At 36.3% G+C, this 9,740-nt stretch overlaps 1 pseudogene; it reads right to left on the bottom strand.

Moving 5' to 3' along the window:
• Nucleotides 1-5,233: 5,233 nt before the first annotated feature.
• LOC141668474 (UDP-glycosyltransferase 91A1-like) lies at nt 5,234-7,003 on the bottom strand (annotated as a pseudogene).
• Nucleotides 7,004-9,740: the final 2,737 nt, after the last annotated feature.

The following is a 9,740-nucleotide window of genomic DNA, read 5'->3' as shown; positions in this document are numbered from 1 at the left end:
ATAGATGCTCATGATAAGGAAAATCTAAAGGAGAAATTGATTTTATTTCTCTATGATGGATTAACTTACAGACTGGCTGATACTGATGTGTCAAAGAAGTCTGTTAGAGAACTTTAACATATTCACTATCTTCTGGAAGTAAAATCTGATGTTACAAGAAGATGGTCAGAATACATTTTGAAGGCTATAAGAGATCTATTCAGAATCTCTGATACAAAGACTTCTCAGTATATACCAATGATTACTGAAGATGATGGAAGAGAAATTCCTATGCTGAAGAGTTCTGCTAAGGTGAAAGTTATTCTGAAAGGAAGATGTTTATGTTATAATGAAAACTCTTCACATCCTAGAGTTATCAGACTTGGTGATGGACTTGAAAGAACATCAATTCAAGCTCTCAGAATAGCCATTTATCAAATTGGTAATAGTAAAGATGAAGAACTGATGCAGGTCAAAGCATAGTTAGTTGAATTTCTGAGGAAAGCTGAAGACAAGCTGGTAAGAGATTTTGTTAAGAATCATTATGGATTCAGATTGATCCAGTGAAGTTGGTATAGCTATAAGGACTGTAAGTTATAGTTAATAGTCTTATTAAACTCTACTTGCATTTGAACTTAAATGTTTTTGACATCATCAAATCTATTAACTTGTATATTTTTGCACAATTTACAAGTTGGGGGAGATTGTTAGATATATTTGAGTTGTCATGTCTAATATGTTTCATGTTTAGTTTTCAGATCTTAACAAACAGGAAATATCAGTACTAACTGGAATCAATACTTACTGGAAGTCAGAACTTAAGGATATCGGGGCTTAAATTATCAGAAGATAAATATCAGAAGATGGATATCAGAACTTAAGTACTGGAGGAATAACAGTTAAGAAAGGAAGCTGATTTACAGGAAAGAAGATCGAGACTAATACAAAAAGAAGATATGCATGGAAAGAGTTAGAGGACTGAAAAAATTGTATAAGATATCTGATTGATATATTTTAGGAGACAGAATTATATTCCATATCAATTAGAAGTTATCTTGTAACTGTGTACTATATAAACACAGACATAGGTTTACACTAGATGTGTTATCATTATCGAGAAGATCTTACATTGTAACCTAGCAGCTCTCCTGATATTTGTTCATCACTGAGAGAGAACAGTTCCATTATAACGGAGTTTATTATATCGAATATATCTGTTTACTGTTACTTGTGTTCGAAATCGATTTGATTGTATTCTACACTGTATTCAATCTCCTTCTACAGTGTTGTGTGACCTAATAACTTATGAATAAATCGGAGTGGTTAGTTTGATTTAGTGAGAGATCAGAGAGAGTCAAACGAGGTAGAGAAAGATAAAAATTCCTGACAAGTTACCCAGTTGATGATATGAAGATTGAAGATGAATGAGATAGGGAAGATAGGGAGATGTGAGATGATTGAGCTTATGAATCTAAAGGTCTAACACCGGTAGGTAGGAGTCTTTTTTCATCAATGATGCAGTACCACTTTAGAAGTACAAGTGATAGTACAATTAGTTTAACAAATCATATGGGCTTCAACCAAATAAGGTACATGGCCTATATATTTACGAGAAGGCCTTTGATGTCTTATTGGATGATCCAACATATATATTTAACACCCTTAGTAATTTACGTTATAGTTCCGGAACTAGCCTTAGATACCCTTAGTAGGCACACGAGTCTGCAACTTTAGATACTTATTAAGGGCACGTAATTATGGAACTTTAGATACCGACCACTGGCAAAGTGTGGTAAATAAGAATAAGAATAAGAATAAGATGCCGACTACTGGAAAAGTGTGATCGTAGATCAAGACTATGGTATTTATAAGAATTATCATTTCATTCTGTTTTATTATGTTCTGATCTGTTATAAAATATGCTATGTTCTGTTTTAAATTTTGAATTTTAAAAATATAAAACTTTGGGTTGGATTTATTTTAGAAAATATTTTACAAAATTATTATTATTTTGAGAAAAATCATTTTATTAAAACACCCATTATTTTTCGGTTAAATAGTTAGTTAATTTGTACTTGTTGAGCTTTGTAGCTCACCCCTCTTACAATTTCAGGTTTCGTCTAAGATTCGAATTGGTTAGCATTGGAGTTCGATGACTTAGTGCTGCGGTAGATTGACTTTTGGACTTCCGTTAGCTGCGCGTTTGTAATAGTCACCTTTGTAATAGATTTTTATCAAGAAATTGTATTTGATTTTAGTTTCGGTTTAAAATTAATAGTCTGAAAGTGTGGGCTGTTATAATAGGTAAATCTCATGTGAAAAAAACTATGAGTCAAGGTATTAGCTATGTATAATAGTACTATAATATTTTTATAAATAAATCTTTTACGTATTTTTATGTATCAATGTGTATCACTTTTTACCTAAAAGCAAAACACACATATATGTACACATACAAGTCGAAAGTCTTTTTAGGAAACAGTTTATTCATTATTTGGAAAGAGGGTAAAGCTAAGGCTGTGTACAGTATACCCCCAAAAATTACACTAAGTGGTATATACTGGATAAGGTTAATTAATCAATTGATTTACTTTTTGATAAGAAAATATTAAAGAAAAATTAAATATTAAAGGGAACCCGTGTATTTCATTGTTGCTTCTCACATACAACGATTAAAATAAGTTTTGTAATTTATGAAATTATAATTAAATTGAAATAATTATTTATTAATTTTTATAAAATTTTGATACACATGTGCGTATTGGGCCATGGGCCTCCGGTCAAATTATCAGATTTTTTTAATCGTATTTTTTAGCCTGGGGCTTTCAGGCCGGTTCAGATGGTACCGTTGATTATGTATTCCAAAGTTTCCGACTCATAATCGTAAATAGCTGATTGTATCTGATTTTTTTCCTTTTTAAAATATGCAAAAGATATTCCTAAATCAATTTTTGTATAAACAGAATAAGATATGGTATCACTTTCTGCTCTACTAATACATACACACTTTGTTATCCAGCATTAGGTTTGTTATCCACGAGACTAATCGAAGCCATAGAGTTGGTATCCAGAGTGCTCATCTGATCCAGGGTATAATATTTTGTTTAATTTTTTTTGTTTTTTCTGATCATCACTATACAAAGATGAACGAGGACAATGATGATATCTGGAAGAAGCTTTGCATAGATGAATTGACAGCTATAGCCCAGAGGTTAAATTTTCCAGGGAACATTAAATTTTCAGTTGTATCTAAATCATGTAAAGCGGCAACATATTCTTCAGAGGTACCGCTTTCCAAACCTCCCTATCTTCTTTTGGCGGAAGTCAGTAGAGCAGCTCCTGCGGTCGATGATGATGATGAGGAGGAGGAGGATGATAGCTCTAACGATGATGATGATGAGGAGGAGGAGGATGCTAGCTCTGACGACGACGGTGAGGAGGAGGAGGAGGATGATAGCTCTAACAACGATGATGATGATAGCTTTGATGGTGATGTTGATGGATCTGATGAGGAAAACCATAACGATCAAGTTGATGGATATAGGGACATTAATCACGAGGTTCATGGTGAGGGTAACTATGAAGTAGTCATCATCCAAGATTATGATTATGAAATTGATGAGCCTGCTAACAAGGTTAATGCTTTATACAATATTGATCAAGTCATTAGTACTCGTGGCATATTTTGTCTTTCAACAGCAAAGACATATAATATCGATTTGCCGGAGTCATCTGGGAAATTAGTCCTAGGAACAAATAAAGGATGGTTGCTAATACTAGGGAGAGATTTAAAAATCAACCTCTTGCATCATTTCTCTATACAACAAATTCCACTTCCTCCCATGCTTACATTTCCATCTCAGTATGACTATGTCAAGCGCAATATTAAACCCCAAAGTTACTTTCATAACTTTATTACAAAAGTTGCTATGCCCTCAACAATACCTACAATTAATGATGATAATCGTCATCTTCCAGTAGTTATGGCAATATATGGAGAAATGCGTATTCTGGGTTTTGCTAGACCGGGAGATGAACAATGGGTTGATGTCAAAGTTGATTCGGGATCATTTGAAGATATTACCTTTTATAAAAACAAATTTTATGCAGTTAATTGCGAAGGTGTTTTTATGTGTGAAATTGATGATAACGTTGACAAAAGAGGGCCTAGAGGTACAAAAATTGCATCAATTCCATTAGAAGCTCGTAGTGATACGCGATGGTACCTGGTTGAATCATCGTCAGGACATGAGCTTTTGCTAATTGTGCATTTCCGCAGAGGAGAGGTTTATCGACCAAGTGGTTCCAGGAAGTATCACACTTGTAAATTCTTGTTGTGGAAGTTGGAATATACAGAACATGATGAATTGGGAAATTGGATACCAGTGACAAGTCTGGGTAACGAATCTTTATTCCTCGGTAATACGTCATCTTTTTTGGTATCCTTGTCGGAAATAATAAAGCATAATTGTATATATTTCACGGATGACTCTAAATTTATTAGCAGTCTCAAAGACCATTGTGGTGGCCATGATATGGGGATCTTTAGCATAGAGGATCGCACCATTGAATCTCACTTTAAAGAAAAATCAAGACATCCTTTCTCTCCTCCGCTGTGGTATTTAATATATTTTTACAGAGGCAATTGGTCAATTTTGGATTGTAAATTTACTAAATATTTCTTATATGTACTTCACACTTGGAAACAAGTGATAAGTAGGGCTACATGTCTAGGTTTTTTAATTGGTTTTTATTCTTTGTTTTGTGATTTTCCTCAGTAACTATATTATGTTAACAAACTTATATATTACCGGTTCACGGTGCTGTTATTGGTTCCTAATTTGTCTGATTAGATAGAAAAGGATGTCAACATTATTTTTTGGTTGCTAATTGGGTATATCTAATTTTATCATATATTAAGGACACATTTTCCTTCTACTTGAACTCAATTGTCAAATCTTCTGATGTTATTGGTATGTAGCCTTTCACAATGCATGTTAAGAAGTGAGGTTAAGAGAGAAAGCAACCAATAATAACAATACTGTAATTCTATAGGTCACAGAAAAAAAAATCAAAACTTTTCCAAAGAGTGAGGTGTTGGTTTTGATTGGTTGATTCCTCATCCATGTAATAAATACGCTATGAACCTTGCATATGTTAATATGAATTTCACCAATTAAAATATGTCATGTATATTTTATAAGTTATTTTTATAACTTCATCACTACTCGTAAAAATAATCAATCATTGAAGGTTATCGTCTGTGAGTTTCTAGATAAGCCATCAAGTTATCAACATAACCAGTTTTGCTTATCCTTGTCATGAAAAACACTTTGCATTTCCATGACTTTGTATCTATATATCTTCCCAGCTTGATCCAACATCACCAACTCTAGTGACTCTGCCATGGAGTCTTTAGTAAACCAGCCATCTTGCTCGTCCCTTGGGATCATAAAACCCAACTTCTCTCCTCCAGATGGCTAGCAATTATCCCCTGATCGCCCAACATTGGTAACAATATTAGCACTTTTTCAAACTGGACAGCCTCCACCATTGAGCTCTAACCTGCGTGAAACAACATACCGCCAATCGAGCCATGCTTCAGTATATTATTTTGAGTCATTCAAGTCTTGTAAACCATCTTATGACCTCTAGTTCGCTCTTCAAAACCTTGAGGCAACTCAACTGACTCTTGATCAATCGACCCTCTTTGCTTTCTAAAAGCCCAAAAGAAAGGTAATTCGGACAACTCCAAACAAGAGCCAACTCAATAACCTTAATTTAATTAGTTTGGTCTCAGGACCAAACGCTACATATATCACTGACCCCTCTGCTTGTTTATCAAGACAATCTTTTATATCACCCCCAAAATTCATTACCCACATGGTTAGTACTCTCTTCAACAGGAAATAATCTAACAAGAACCAGGGGTTTTTCATAGATCTCCTAAACTAAATTTAACAACTCTGGTTTAAACTCAAAGCTAATTCTTATTACCACCATATCACAGTTTTCAATTGTCATTCCAAGGCAATATTGGTAACTTACATTCTCTGTTCCATCATCTTCTAAATTAGAAGTTATTGCTCGTATATCTGATACTTGGTCATTGAGACACTTATTTCAATGTGTTTACCTGTAAATTTTTCTAGTTTGACATGATAAACATCATCATTGATCATGTTGTTGGCGGGCCCACAAAGCTTAAAGTAGAAGTTGGGAAAACGTAATACCATCCGACTGGAATTCCAACGCAGGATGCAATAGAGCCAAGCCAATAAGATGCAAAATCACATAGTATCCAATCTGGTAACATCAATTTTATATAATCAGTAACTACATACTTGATAAGCCTCGTATATTATTTAACACATAAGACTAATCTTTTAGGAGATATTTTCTCTAATCAACCAACCCCTTCAAATTAAAATGGTCCTTTACATTTATAGGGAGTCCCAAATGGGCTCTTTGTTACAATGTGGGCTTCTTGGGCCTATTAATTAAGTGTTACATTATTATTTCCCTAAATCTTCTTAGGCCCATCTTCGTAGGTCCAACATTTGTCCCCCTCCTAGTTCATGCAATATATTTAGATTTGCGTTTTTCCCCTTTTAAGTTTTTGAACTTCGATCTTTGGGGATCACGTGGGTACCTAAATGAAGTTAGGGTATGGATAAGAGTAAACAAATAAAAACGAAAGGGACACAAAACAACAAAAGATAAGTAATTGTAAATTTAGAAAAAAGATGGAATATGTGTGCTACTAAAAATGAAATCAAATAAAAGAGAAATGGATATTTTGTTTTTTATTTTTTCGTGGCATGTGTATGTGCTTCTATCTTTTTACTTTTCTTTTATTTTTTTGTTTTTGTTTCTTTCTTCTTCTTTTAGGATTAAATATAGCTGCCTGTGTGTTTTTTTAAAATTTATTTTGAGTTTCTTCGCAGATTGGCGTGCTAGACTCTTCGGCTTCCTCCCAGGTTATTAAATAGGGGGTTCACCGCTTTCCTCCTTCTCCGTTCATAATCTCACCTGTAATTTTTCTCCTTTCCCCTCTGCAACTTCTCTTTTCTTTTATTAGATTTTCTTTTTGCGTGCGTCTTTCGTAGTGTTTGTAATCTGTTGAGTTGAGATGGCAGAGTCACGTTCTTTGTCATCTTCACACACCGCTTCTAATCGAGATCCTGGGACGAGGCCATTAGAGGAGGGTGATGAAGAATCTACCTTGAATTTGGATAATTTGGAAATTCCAGACTTAGCTCAGCATAGGTCCTTTGATTTTTTGGCGGGTGATGACTTTTTAAAAGGTATTCCCGACGGTCCTCTTCCCTCACCTCCATTGAGCCCTCGCACTTCAGATTTTAGGAATAGGGTTGTGGAGAAGAGTCTTCAATTGGGTAGAGTTGAGTTTGAGGGTAAATCAAGTCTCAGTTATCTTAGCTATTATATTACCAAGGATCCCCCCGTGAGTAAGTTAAAGACGTATATTGACTTGTCTAATGGGTATCGGTATCGGGTGCCTATTACAGATGAAAGAGTTTGGATGATGCAGGAGTTCGAGATGCACAGTATTCCGATGATTTTGTTCCACTTCGGCCTTCGGTTGCATTTTCTTGGCAATGTATGAGGCCATCGGGTGCGGGATTAGTCAGTTGAGGCCTAATTCCATTGCCCAGCTCAGCGGGTTTGTGGAGTTGTGTTGTGACAAGGGTCGGCTTCCGACTCTGAAATTATTTTTTCAATATATGGTGTTCGTTACCACGATAGTCAGGTGTACTTTGACTCTCAACATAAAAGGATGAAGATTGTTAGCATTAGGTCTTCGAATTCTGGTTATCACACCAAGTGGTTGTATGTTGGGGGGCCCGACTTGGAGTTTGTGAAGCCAAGTGGAAAAGTTGGTCAGAGAATGATAGATTACTTAAATAATTTGGAGAAGCATGACATGGCGTATTTAGACGAGTTTCATGGGTCGAGGTCGCTGTATACCCATTTAGTTTTGAAAGATTTTAGCTTTTTGAAAATGCACGATTGTAAGGGAGATGCTTGTTTGTTGTTGTCTTTGTATGCTCCCTTTCTTTCCTCGTCTTTTTTTTATATATGGTGTAATTGACCTATTTTTATTCTATGTTTCAGTGGCGGGAGCTTCTTTGAAAATAATTTTGAACAGCGGAGTTCGAGGAGAAATGGACAAAGCTATGATGTTTTTGTTACAGCGTGCTACGAGGAAGCCCACTGATGTCACTAAGCCAGGACCGTCGGGTGCCAACCACTTTGTTTCTATAGAGTTTCTTGATGATCAGGGAAACAAGGTGGTCGAGGATGAGGATAAAATTGTGTCAGATGCTGGTCCGGTTGAGACTAACCTTCGTAAGCGTCCTCGACGCGAGGAAGATGAGGGAACTGTTGGTGGTCAGGATGCTGCAGTTGGAGGAGTTAACAAGACATTGATGCTTGTGGGTAACAGAGTGCTGATGGAGAACACCGTCGACCCTAGATCTAGGAGGGATGCCTTCAGGGTAGAGATTCATCCTACCAAATGTTGGACAGGTGGGTCCACCGTGCCCTTGAGGGCTCTTAAGATTTTTAATCTTCCTCAGGATGCGTTGGTGTATGAGGGTCGACATCGCGATGATCTCGCTAACCGATGCAAGATTCGAGCTGGATGGGTATGCGTATTTCGCTCTCTTCTTTCTTTCTCTTCTTTTTTTGTACCTTAATTCGATTGTATTAGTGTTACTTTTGCTAATCGTACTTTACGCATTATAGATGTTTTATCCCTTGTATTTTGACAGTTTCTTGCTGATTTTATGCACATTATAGAGGAGTATAGGGCTGATGTTGATGGCGAGGTTCATGTGAATCTAGAAGCTGAGATAACAGCTCTTAAGGGGGAGAAAAGGAAGAATGGGGCTAGTTTTTCTGAGCTTGAGAAGAGGGCGACTGATTTGGCTAATGCAAACACTGTGTTGTCGAAGAAATTTGGAGAGATGGGGGTTGTCGAGCAGACGTTGAACAACAAGATCCTGGAGCTCGAGGTCCGACTTCGAAAAGTTGAAAAGGAACGTGATGAGGACAGGACTAAGCGTCAGGGGTTGGACCGTCAAGTCGACCAGGTATGAATGGGTCTTATAAGCTGATAGTCGAGGAAAATGAGAACTTGAAGCTCGAGGTGCAGAAGGGCGTGGAAGAAATTGCTGATGCTTTGGGCGACGGTTATGACCGATGCATTCGCCGGATGTCGGAGGCTGGTTTTAATGTTGAGGGACACGCTTTCGAAGATTATCTGCGAGACCTGGCAACCTCAATGGGCGGTGAATCATGAAGGCGGGGTATGCCCCGTTGGCTGATGTAATAGACTACTTACTACTTTTTCTGTGTTTGGTTTTTGTGAACTAAGTTTTTGTTTGGATCTGGGATTTTCCTTTCAAATTATGTGCTTGGATTATATCTTAAGACTATTTGTTTATTGCACCTATTTTTGCAATCTCTATTTTCGGTTTACAAAATTTTTTGTACGCATTATCTATCTATATGTATTTATTTTCATTTACTTACTTTTTTGTGTCATAAATTGACATATTTTCCCACCGTTTTGACTAAAGTCGTTTGGAGTAACTTCTGTTTATCATTCTTGCAAAAGATAAAGCAATTGGATATTAGTACTCTTTGTTTTTCGAAGTAACTTAGCAGCATTCATTGTCATAAATTAATCACCCCTCAATGGGGGTCTCATAACAACCCTCATTGCATCGAGGGTT

The sequence above is a fragment of the Apium graveolens genome, chromosome 6 (genome assembly GCF_009905375.1).
Source record: "Apium graveolens cultivar Ventura chromosome 6, ASM990537v1, whole genome shotgun sequence".
NCBI lineage: Eukaryota > Viridiplantae > Streptophyta > Magnoliopsida > Apiales > Apiaceae > Apium > Apium graveolens.
This window is presented reverse-complemented; position numbering and strand designations above follow the sequence as displayed.